This window comes from Bos indicus x Bos taurus, chromosome 26 (genome assembly GCF_003369695.1).
Source record: "Bos indicus x Bos taurus breed Angus x Brahman F1 hybrid chromosome 26, Bos_hybrid_MaternalHap_v2.0, whole genome shotgun sequence".
NCBI classification, from domain to species: Eukaryota; Metazoa; Chordata; class Mammalia; order Artiodactyla; family Bovidae; genus Bos; species Bos indicus x Bos taurus.
Window position 1 is genome coordinate 40,159,698 of NC_040101.1, and position 12,106 is coordinate 40,171,803.

Consider the following 12,106-nt stretch of genomic DNA (forward strand, 5'->3'; position numbering starts at 1 on the left):
ATTTAATGCCATTGTAAAAATAGTCAGATTTTTTAGAGATGAGTATTTAAAAGTAAGAAGTACAGTCACCCTTTCTTTTCTGTCAAAAGACTCCTTTCAAGAGGCTTGTGCCAACAGGGGTGTGAGTTGGCAAAGTGACTTTCCGGTCACTTTGCGGATGTATCAGTTCCCATTTCTGACTCTTGTCACGTCAGAGCTTCTACTTATCCTAATATTGTGCAGAATAAGTTCAACCAGATCTTGATGTCTCTGGGTATACTTTGTGTCTTGGTCCACCATGAGCGCTCAGCATCCTGGTCATTCTTCCTCCGAACTTCTTTTATTTTTTTAATTTTGTTTTTATACTGTGGCACCCGGAGTCTCATTGCGTCCTGCAGGATCTTTTGTTGTGGCACACCGACTTTCTAGTTGTGGCACTCGGGCTCTCTAGTTGTGTCGCGTGGGCTTCAGAGCGTGTGGGCTCAGCGGTTGGCAGCGCACGGGCTTAGTTGCTCTGTGGCATGGATGCTCTTAGTTCCCCATCCAGGGATTGAACCTGTATTTCCTGCATTGCAAGGTGGACTCTCAACCACTGGGCCACCAGGGAAGCTCCCCTGCTTCCTTTTCATGAGGGAGGTAATTCTTTGAAAATCCTCCAAACTGCTCAGAGAAGGAGTGTTTTTAGATTTCTGAGGCATCCTTTGGTGGGACTGTCGGTTTGTTATCACTGCCGCTGTCTCAGTCATGGGCATTGCAGTGACCCGACTAATGAAAGCCAGCTTGTTTCCCAAGTCTCACTGAACCCCTCCCATCGCCTGCCAGTTTGGAAGGGATGGGTTTGGCTCCTAAGCCCTTATTAGCACTTTTTATAGGCACGGCATTAATTCAGAAAGGACAGTGAAATTCTGACGTATAAAACTGTGGTACCATGATGCCAAGCTGCACTGATGCTGAAGTGCAGGTATCCAGATACCATACTTTAAAAAAAATTAATTATTTGGCCACACCAGGTCTTTGTTGCAGCATGTGGAATAGTTAATTGTGGCGTGTGGGATCTAGTTCCCCACCATCGATTGAACCTGGGGCTCCTGCCTTGGGAGCATGGAGTCTTAACCTCTGGTCCACCAGGGAGGTCCCTCAGATCCCTTTCTGAATGACTATAACTAATGTCTGTGACTCTCCTAGCACAGTGGTTGGCTCACAGATAAGTGCTCAAAAAGTAGTGTCTGCTGTTGTGGTGATGATGTTCACCTATGAAATTAAAATGTTGAGTTGTCTTTTTTTGCTACACCATCCTGGGCATTTCCTTTAAACACCCAATGCATCAGCCGGATGTTATTTCCTCTTAGAGGAGCCTTGCTGCCTTTCCCCAGGATGGCGGTGCTCACTCAGAGGAATCTGACCCTTTGTACCGATCCCATCGAGCCCAGGCCTCCTTCCCAGCCAGCTGTCAAAAGGTTCCTGGTGGCTGTCCACCACCCTTGAAGAACTGCCTGTTGGCAGTGAAGGGGTATGCATTTCATTCCACAGTTCGGTGTTTCATCCCGGGTGTCTTTTGACCTGCAGGGGTCGATTCAGTACCAGGAAGCCACACACATCTCTCCTGGAACATTGTGTATCCACTCTTTTTGGATCTAAGACCTTTGACCTGCTGACTACAAAAGCAGCTTTTCCTCGGGAATCACATTATCCCTGTTAGAAAGCAGGAAGGAAAAAGAGAAACAAAGCCTTGTGGGGGCCTCTGCTTTAATAACATTCATTTCCTTTTCTCTTTTTGTTTCTAAACTTATTTCTGTTCCATGTCAGTGTCACGTAATTGACATGTATATTTCCCTCTTTTGTTTGTTTTTTCTTCCCCAGAAAGATTTAATGATGCTTTTGCGAATCCTCTCTCTCCTTGACTGAGGTGAAGGGAAGCCCATTTCCCAGTCTTTGTGGACTTTTTCTTTTTTCATTAAAAAAGAAAGTGAGTCATATGGGGCTTTTAGGTACTACGTCAGACCCTCCTCAGTGCCAGACAGTGAGAATGCTGCATCCTCCCTACAGTACAGAAAGGGGAATCAAGGAACTTATTGATTAAAAACTTCTGTCTGATTGCCACAAATGCTATAGAGATTTCTGCCTCTGCTTTAGTTTATTTCACATATTGGGGAAATCCTGCTTGTTGCTTTTTTTTTTTTTTCCTTTTCTTTTCTTTTAACTGATAGGGCAATGTTTTTACTGAGTAGAGATGGCTTGCCAAGAAAGTATACATTCCCAAACACATCGATATTTTTTTTTCTTTTATCCATTCAAAGGATGAATTAGGCCTAAGAGAGTCACTGATATGCAAGCCTGTATTATGCTATGTACTAAGTCACTTCAGTCGTGTCTGACTCCTTGAGACCCCATGGACCTGAGACCCCAAGGAGCCTGATGGGCTCCGCTGTCCATGGGATTCTCCAGGCAAGAATACTGGAGTCGGTTGCCATTTCCTCCTCCAGGGGATCTTCCCAAGCCAGGGGTCAAACCTGAGTCTCCTGCAGCTCCTGCGTTTCAGGCAGATTCTTTAGCACTAGCTCCACCTGGGAAGCTCAAGCCTGTATTGTAGTTGTATGTTTTTATTTGTTGTTTTAGTTGCAAAGTCGTATGTGACTCTTGAGACCCTGTGGACTGTACCCCGCCAGGCTCCTCTGTCCATGGGATTCTCCAGGCAAGTATCCTGGAATGGGTTGCTATTTCCTTCTCCAATTATAGTTGTATAGTCTGATGCTTCGTTTTCACTTAATTTCTTTAATTTCCCCAGGATGCACCTGCTGACCTAGTGAGACCACTCTCCTTTCTACATGAAAACATACCATGCTTAATGCTGCTTCTGTGCTTTGACTCATATTTTTCCTCTCCTTTGTTTTATTCTTCATTTCCCCCGCTGTGTTTCTCCACCTGCCTTCTAAAATTCTGTGCCTTTACATATACTATTTCTTCTGCCTGAAGCACTCTTTCCACCATCCTGAGTTGCTCTCCCCTAAACCTGCTCTAGTGTCTTTGGTTGCTGCTGCTGCTGCTAAGTCACTTCAGTCGTGTCCGACTCTGTGCGACCACTTAGACGGCAGCCCACCAGGCTCCCCCGTCCCTGGGATTCTCCAGGCAAGAACACTGGAGTGGGTTGCCATTTCCTTCTCCAATACATGAAAGTGAAAAGTGAAAGTGAAGTCACTCAGTCGTGTCCGACTCTTAGCGACCCCATGGACTGCAGCCCACCAGGCTCCTCCGTCCATGGGATTTTGCAGGCAAGAGTCCTGGAGTGGGGTGCCGTTGTCTTTGGTTGCAGGAAACATCAACTCATCAAACGGGTATAACGTAAAGGGGAACTCTTATGGAATGATAAACGGACAGGAGGAACATGGACCATAAAGAAGCTCGGGTGAATTTAGGGCTGGAAGAGCTATACAGCTTTGTGAGCAGCTGGAATCGGGGCCTGAGGAGCCTCTGGAACTAAAGCAAATAACTCCTCTATCTCACCCTCTCCTTGTGCTACATGGTTGCTTCCTCCGAGTCTAAAGCAGAGTTTTCAACCTTGTCATAATTGACATTTTGAGCCAGATAATACTTTTTTTTTTGGCAGAGCTGTGCTGTGCACTGTGGGGTTGAAGCAGCACCTTTAACTTGTCTACCAGATGCTGAAAAAAGTACTCTGACTGCGATGGCAGAATGTGTCTCTAGCTGTTGCAGATGGCCCCTGATGGCTCATATTGTCCCTGGTTGAGAACCATTGGTCTCCCTGGAACTGCGATCTTCCTCTCCCGGTTCTTAGCTCCTCTGGGTATACTCATGGCAGAGGATGGCTCTCCAGCCTAACTCAGCACCTTCCAGCTCCAGCCTGACTCAGTCACTTCATTTTCCCATTGGAGAAGAAGGGAAGTCGCTCATTCGTGTCAGACTCTTTGCGACCCCATGGACTGTATGTAGCCTGCCAGGCTCCTCCGTCCGTGGGATTTTCCAGGCAAGAATGCATTGCCTGTTCAAACGATGTAGAATTGGTTCAGCCTTTGGTTGGCTCTTGGGGATCAGGTGTGGACTCCTGGTTTGGTGAGCTAGGCCAGGGGTTCAGATCATAGAGCACTGACATGGTTGCAGGCCCCCTTCCCCAGGGCCTGCTCTTGGATCATTCTGAATGATGGAGCTGAATTCCCTTGAAGCTGAGCTGGACAAAACTTCTAAAATATTTTATTAAAACATTGCCTTTTTAAAAATTTTATTTTCTATTGGAGTTTAGTTGATTTACAGTGTTGTGTTAGTTTCAGATGTATAGCAAAGTGATTCAGTTTTACAGATTTTCCGATTCTTTTCTCATTTAGGTTATTACAGAATATTGACTAGAGTTCACTGTGCTATAGAGGTAGGTCCCTGTTGATTATCTGTTTCATATACAGTAGTGTGCTTCTGTTAACCCCAAACTCCTGATTTATCCCTTCTTATACCATTCCCCAGAGAAGGCAATGGCACCCCACTCCAGTACTCTTGCCTGGAAAACCCCATGGACGGAGGAGCCTGGTGGGCTGCAGTCCATGGGGTCGCTAAGTCGGACACGACTGAGCAACTTCACTTTCACTTTTCACTTTCATGCATTGGAGAGGGAAATGGCAACCCACTGCAGTGTTCTTGCCTGGAGAACCCCAGGGACGGGGGAGCCTGGTAGGCTGCCGCTATGGGGTCGCACAGTGTCGGACACGACTGAAGTGACTTAGCAGCAGCAGCAGCATACCATTCCCCTATGGCAACCATAAGTTTGTTTTTGAAGTCTGTGAGTCTGTTTTATAAAACAGTTTTTTTTTTATCTTTATTTAGATTCCACATATAAGTGATATTATATTTGTTTTTCTCTGTCTGACTTCGTGTGATAACCTCTAGGTGCATCTATGTTACTACAAATGGCAGGCTTTCATTCTTTTTTTTCAACTAATAGTTCTTAAACATGGAGCATTAAATATGATTGAACATACATAAACATGAAAGAAATGTATGTAATTTGTGGAGATGGTGCAGTGCTTAAGACCACAGTCCTCGAAGCCATACTGTTGGGGTTCACTTCCAGTGTGCCACATGCTGGCTGATGCTTGGACAGACTGATTTCTCTCTGCCTCCGTTTCCTCATCTAGATAATGGCAGTAGTAATAATAATAAGAACAACAACAATAATAGTTCATACTAGTATATCATTTCCCACATGTGCCAGGCTCTATCCTAAGTGTGTTAATTGAATTAACTAAATTGTCACAACTATGAGTTGAAACCTTTAAGACTGTCCCATCCAGAAAGGTAAATAAAAACTATGAGTGTTTAGATCTAGCAACAAAATGAGTACACTTAATGTATGGAAATTTTTTCGTTTTCACAGCTTTTTGGAATTCTATGCTTCTATATCCGTCCCATTTTATAGAAGAGGAAACAGGTTCAGAGAGACTTAGTAATTTAACCACAGTTACAGAGCTAAAAGTGCAGAAGACAAGATTTGGATTCAGATCAAGGACTCTCTCTTAAGCCTGGTGTTATAATACTTTATATATCAGAGGGCTGTTGTGAGTATTAAATGAGTTAACGTGTAAAGAAACACTAAGATCAGGTGTGGCATATACTGCATGTTATTTAAGCATCATTATTGTGATTTTTCTTCACTCCTAGGGATCACTGAGTTTATTCTCATAATGGTTAACAGTGCAGTGGTGCATTCAGGGTCCATAAATCAGTGCTTCCCAACCTCTCTCAGGGATCCAGACCTCAAAAATCATGATCTTCTTAGCCACACTTGGGAAAACCATGAGACTGTTTCTGGCCTGGGCCCTTCCCAGTCCAAGGTTCTGCCCAGCTGAGGGATCCTATTATGGACTGAATGTTTGTCCCCCCTCACATTCATATATGGAAGCTCTAACCACCATGGAGATGGGACTTCTAAGTAAATAATTAAGGCGAAGTGAAGTCATAAAGGTGGGACCCTTTCTAATAGGATTAGTGTCCTCATAGGAAGAGACACCAGAGAGCTCCTCCCACATTCCTCTATTTCTGGCCAAACACCCCCTACCCCCACCTGCCAAGGAAGGCCATGTGAGAACACAGCAAGAAGGCAGCCATCAACGAGCCAGGAAGAAAGCGCTCACCAGAAGCCAGATTAATCGGAACCGTGGTTACGGGCTTCCAGCCATCAGAACAGTGAGAAATAAATGTCTGTTGTTTAAGCCAGTCAGTGGTCTTACGTTATATTTTGTTATACAAGCCTAAGTTGACTAATACAGATCCATATCCCACACGTTCAGCAGTTGGGAGGCTCTGAATGAAGACACGCTGATGTATTTTTCTCTACACAAAATGACTCCAAGCTGTTGAATTTTCTTTTTCTCTTTTCTTTCTCTTTTTACTTGGTTGATTCTATTGCCATTAGACTCTTAACAATGATTCTGTGCTTGACTACAGATTTGTCTGTTATATCTTTTCCCTCACACTGTGCTTACGGCTTATCATTGGTAGGCTTGACACCCATAAAATCTGCCTTGTTACCAGTAAAAATGACACTGGACTTTGGAATGTAGACCTCAGCCATTCATCATTCTCTTCTAAGTGAAGAGTAAGGATTTAAGACATGAATGGTTAATTACAGACAAAACTGCAATTTTCAACCTTTATAGGTGATTAATTTTTTTTTAGAAATTAAAATATTTATTTTCTATTCTCATCCTATGATCCTTAAACTCTTTCGGTATAAATCAAGCATTTATTTATTTTTATCCTGAAAATACTAAGAACTCTTCCTCTCCTAACCCCCAGCAGAGACAGTTCTGTCATTTTCAGCATTCTCTCAAGAAGTCTGTCAAAGAAGAGGGAGTGATATCCCTGAGTGAGCCTAAAATGCCACAAAAAGAACATTGTATTCTCATTTTGTCTGGTTACAGTTGCCCTAAAGTGGACTTTTTCATTCCTTGTTATTTACTCATCAAATATTGCATCACTCTGTAAGAGGAAAGCAGTTTTGAAAATTATAGTGAAAGAGCATGCTGGAATAAATTTATTTTACACACACACACAACACACATTCACTTTTTGGGGGAAAAAAAAAAAACCCTAAAATTGAACTTGGTCAACTGAATTATTTCCTTTAGACAGCCTTAACATATGATCATGAATTTTCTCTTTCCACAGATAGATGTCTTATTTTCGGTCTGTTGGGAAGAAAAGAAGTGAGGGCAACTTTTAGTGCACGTGTATGTACTTGGTCCCCAAGTAAAAAGCCCCTTTAAGTACTCCAGAGAATAAGATCTTGACAAGTTTAAATGAAGAGGGCAAACACAACCACGATACAGATATGAAATGTCAAATGTAAAATCTGTCCAAATGTGAAAAAGAATATATGAATCGATGTTGAATGCAAAACAAAAAAAGCAGTAAGAATATACTTAGTTACAATGTGTAAAAGTGGTTTTATTACTTTTTATAAGAAGGGTATAAGAATATTCCAAGAAGCTCAGAAAATATAGGAAGAAAACATTCATAATCTTCCTTTCCTCACACAGCTATTTTCTTTTTCTCTGCATTCCTTTCTCTTGGTGCCCTTGCGCATATGCATTTTTGTGGTTGTACTCATAGCTTGTACATTTCATCTTCTGATTAAGAGTTAGCCCAACACGGGCCTTTTTGCGCGCTGCTACAGTCCTCATAACCGTCCTTTGTAAAGGCTTTATAATTATCCATGGATGGGACTTGCCGTCTGTGTACTACTTAGGAAAAGTCATTAAAAAGGGAAGAGGACATGGACGTATTTATTATTTGATATATAGATATTTGCCTGCAAAGCATTTCAGTGTGCAATTCAAAAGAAAGAACCAATTAATATTGCAGAGAAGTGAAAATTAGTTTAAATGTTCAAAGAGCATAGTATTTCTTGAATTTACTGTTTTCCCCATCATTTTCTCTTTGCCACGCTCCCTCATTCAATTATTTAACTTCTTTGTCTTGTCCCAATAATGTAAGGGAAAATTGACATAGATAAAATCTCTGGGTCTCTCCCTGACTTTTTTCCTTTGGCTAAATGACAAGAAATACGGGTGCTTTCAGCTATGATAAAGATTGTCGTTGTTACTTAGATGCTGTCTTGTCTGCCTCTTTTGCAAGACGGTGCTCCTCCATCCATGGGATTTCCAAGATAAGAATACTAGAATGGGTTGCCGTTTCTTTTTCCAGGGAATCTTCCTGATGCAGGGATTGAAACCGTGTCTCCTGTATTGCAGGTGGGTTCTTCACTGCTGAGCCACTAGGGAAGCCCATGATAAAGATATTTATTTATTAATACTTTGCTAACTATGTCGTGGAGAAGTACTCCAGTACTCTTGCCTGGAAAATCCCATGGATGGAGGAGCCTGGTGGGCTGCAGTCCATGGGGTTGCGAAGAGTCAGACACAACTGAGCGACTTCACTTTCACTTTTCACTTTCATGCATTGGAAAAGGAAATGGCAACCCACTCCAGTGTTCTTGCCTGGAGAATCCCAGGAACGGGGGAGCCTGGTGGGCTGCCATCTATGGGGTCGCACAGAGTCGGACACGACTGAAGCGACTTAGCAGCAACTATGTCGTTATTTGAAATCGTAACTGGTATGTGTCTAACTTAGGTAAGCATTTTTTGAGTGTCTACTATATAGTTGTATAATTGCTTTGCTTTTGTTTTTCTTTTTGCTTCACTTTTTAATTAGGAAAATTATTGAAAGGTACAAATATAGATGAAAAATGTACCAGCTGGTATAATAGGGAAGGAGATTAATATATGTTATTATGTGAATATTTTAATAGTTGTCAGGCACTTTAACACATATTTTGCCCTTTAATCCTCATTAAAGCCCTAATAAAGAGGAGCTATTAACTCCAAAGTACAGAGCAGGAGACAGACTCAGGAAGTTAAATCAAATGTCAAGTTCATACAGCTATTAACTGTCAGCACTGGGATTCAAAGCCAGACGTGTCTGACCCCAGGCCAAGTGCCCTGGTCTGTGCTTCAGCATTCATATTTATAGCAGTCTAAAAGGCTTCAAAGGGCAGTGGTATAGCTGAGGGATGGGGAAACCTCTGGAACTCTTTGGAGAGGAGTATCCTGTCAGAGGAATGTGAGTTTCTTTTTTATTTTTAAGACTTTTTTTTCCCTGAGCTGTGTTGTGTTACTATTTACAGTTGCTGGCCTAAGGGCGTCTTGTAAGCCTCCACAGAGAAATGTGCATTCAAAACAGCTTTCACACCCAGCCTCAGGATCCATGTGAATGCCTCCCGGTGAAGTCTTTGGACAGGAAATGGTGATAGATTTTCTTTTACAGTTTATAAAGTTCTACTTGATGTCACTGTTATTTTCTGCACTGTCTTGATATGAAATATTATGATAATCAAAGAATATTGAAATTTAAAATTCCTATCCCTTTCCTAAGACTCATGGAGGTGGTCTGTTACATCAACAATCGTCATAGTAAGAAGGTTGTTGTTCAGTCACACAGTCCTGTCTGATTGCAACCCCTTGGACTGCAGCATGCCAGGCTCCCCTGTTCTTCACTCTCTCCCGGAATTTGCTCAAACTCATGTCCATTGAGTCGGTGATGCCATCCAACCATCTCATCCTCTGTCACCTGCTTCTTTTCCTGCCCTTAATCTTTCCCTGCATCGGGGTCTTTTCCACTAAGTCGACTCTTCGCATCAGGTGGCCAGAGTATTGACTGGTTCTTGTTTCTAACTCTAAATTGGTTTTGAACTTGTGAGGAGACCAGTGGTTTACTGATCTTTTCGATCCCAATTCCTACCTCACAGAGTTGTTGAGAAAATGAAATGAGGTAATCCATATTATATTACAAAGCATAGGATCTGCCCGTAGTATGTATTCAAATAAATGTTAACTATTCTTTCCTAAAATGCTGCCTTGTGTGCTGATACTTGGGGAGAGAGGCTCAGAACTACTAGCCAAGAAGGACTGCAACACTCCAGCCACATTAAAGGTGGAGCTACCCTGTCACTGACCCTGGCAGCCCTCAAGCAGCCACAAGCCTCGTCTGATGGGCGTCTGCCCCGGATTTATGTATAGAGTGAAAGAGCTGAAAAGAATGAGCACTCTCTGCTTGCAGGCAGATCCCATGTTGAAGAAGAAAACAAAAAGCTGAGCATGTACCTCTGTTTTTCCCACACCCATGAATCAGATAACCAACTCCTTCTTCTGGGGAGAAAAGTAGGTGAGAAGGTAAAGAAAGGCCGGAGAGGCTAGTTGTGCTGGAGTTTCTGCCCCTTTGAATCAATGGAGAGGAGGTCTCTGTCCCCGGTGGTAGGACGCTATGCATGGCTCCACCCTGCAGATGAGGGAACTGAGGCCTTGAAGCATAAAATAAGAGTCATAATTAATAAGTGCAGGGAAGTCTTAATTCTAAGTGGTGGAGTCAGGATTAGTCAGGCCAGCCAAGACAGGCTCTTACTTTGTTCAGGTATAAGGTCTTGGGAAATTAAGAGGGAGGGCAGATCTGAGCCAGCTACCAGCAGAAGTGGTATGAGATTCACTCACTTCTTCTGGGAGATGGGGAGAAGTCAAAAGCCTCAGAGTGTTCTAATGCACCTAGTTGGGAAATGGTAACAGCATGAAAATAAAATGTGTTTCCAGGAGAGACTAGCCAATGCTTTATAGACATACCTTATAGAGTCTGAGGTACCCTGGAGCCTGTTGGAAATTTGAGTCTGTAACTTGGTAGAAAGATTAGCTTCAGAGATGCAGAGTTGCCCTTATAAAGGTGATCGCGGGCTGAAACGGAGGGAGCATTTCAATATGAGCTGCAGAGGAGTTTGGTTGTGCAATTGAGTTATATATTTGAAATACACCAGAAGGTTTGAGTCAGTAACCTTGAGTAGCTTAATATAATTTTAAGGTGTTGATTGGCTCAGAACTTGACCTCGTTTTTAACCATAGCCCTGTGCATTATAGGGCAAGCTTTTAGGTTACCCTGGTGTGCAGGACAGTTTCCATGTGCTCCTCCAAGTTCACTGACCATCCATTTCCACTCAGTTCTCTGCCCTGGCAGGCTGACAGTTCAGTTCAGTCTCTCAGTTGTGTCCGACTCTTTGCAACCCCATGAATCGCAGCACGCCAGGCCTCCCTGTCCATCACCAACTCCCGGAGTTCACTCAGACTTACGTCCATCAAGTCAGTGATGCCATCCAGCCATCTCATCCTCTGTCGTCCCCTTCTCCTCCTGCCCACAATCCCTCCCAGCATCAGAGTCTTTTCCAATGAGTCAACTCTTCGCATGAGGTGCCCAAAGTACTGGAGTTTCAGCTTCAGCATCATTCCCTCCAAAGAAATCCCAGGGCTGATCTCCTTCAGAATGGACTGGTTGGATCTCCTTGTAGTCCAAAGGACTCTCAAGAGTCTTCTCCAACACCACAGTTCAAAAGCATCAATTCTTCGGCGCTCAGCTTTTTTCACAGTCCAACTCTCACATCCATACATGACCACTGGAAAAGCCATAGCCTTGACTAGACGAACCTTTGTTGGCAAAGTAATGTCTCTGCTTTGGAATATGCTATCTAGGTTGGTCATAACTTTCCTTCCAAGGAGTAAGCGTCTTTTAATTTCATGGCTGCAGTCACCATCTGCAGTGATTTGGGAGCCCAAAAAAATAAAGTCTGACACTGTTTCCACTGTTTCCCCATTTCCATGAAGTGATGGGACCGGATGCCACGATCTTCGTTTTCTGAATGTTGAGCTTTAAGCCAACTTTTTCACTCTCCTCTTTCACTTTCATCAAGAGGCTTTTGAGTTCCTCTTGACTTTCTGCCATAAGGGTGATGTCATCTGCATATCTGAGGTTATTGATATTTCTCCTGGCAATCTTGATTCCAGCTTGTGCTTCTTCCAGCCCAGCGTCTCTCATGATGTACTCTGCATATAAGTTGAATAAGCAGGGTGACAATATACAGCCTTGGCGTACTCCTTTTCCTATTTGGAACCAGTCTGTTGTTCCATGTCCAGTTCTAACTGTTGCTTCCTGACCTGCATATAGGTTTCTCAAGAGGCAGGTCAGGTGGTCTGGTATTCCCATCTCTTTCAGAATTTTCCACATGACATGTAGGGGCTACATCAATTGGATT

At 43.1% G+C, this 12,106-nt stretch overlaps 1 protein-coding gene across 4 annotated transcripts in view; it reads left to right on the forward strand.

Moving 5' to 3' along the window:
- Positions 1 to 12,106, forward strand: part of SLC16A12 (solute carrier family 16 member 12) — a 99,849-nt gene that overhangs the window by 44,104 nt on the left and 43,639 nt on the right. The gene's annotated exons all lie outside the window — the stretch shown is intronic.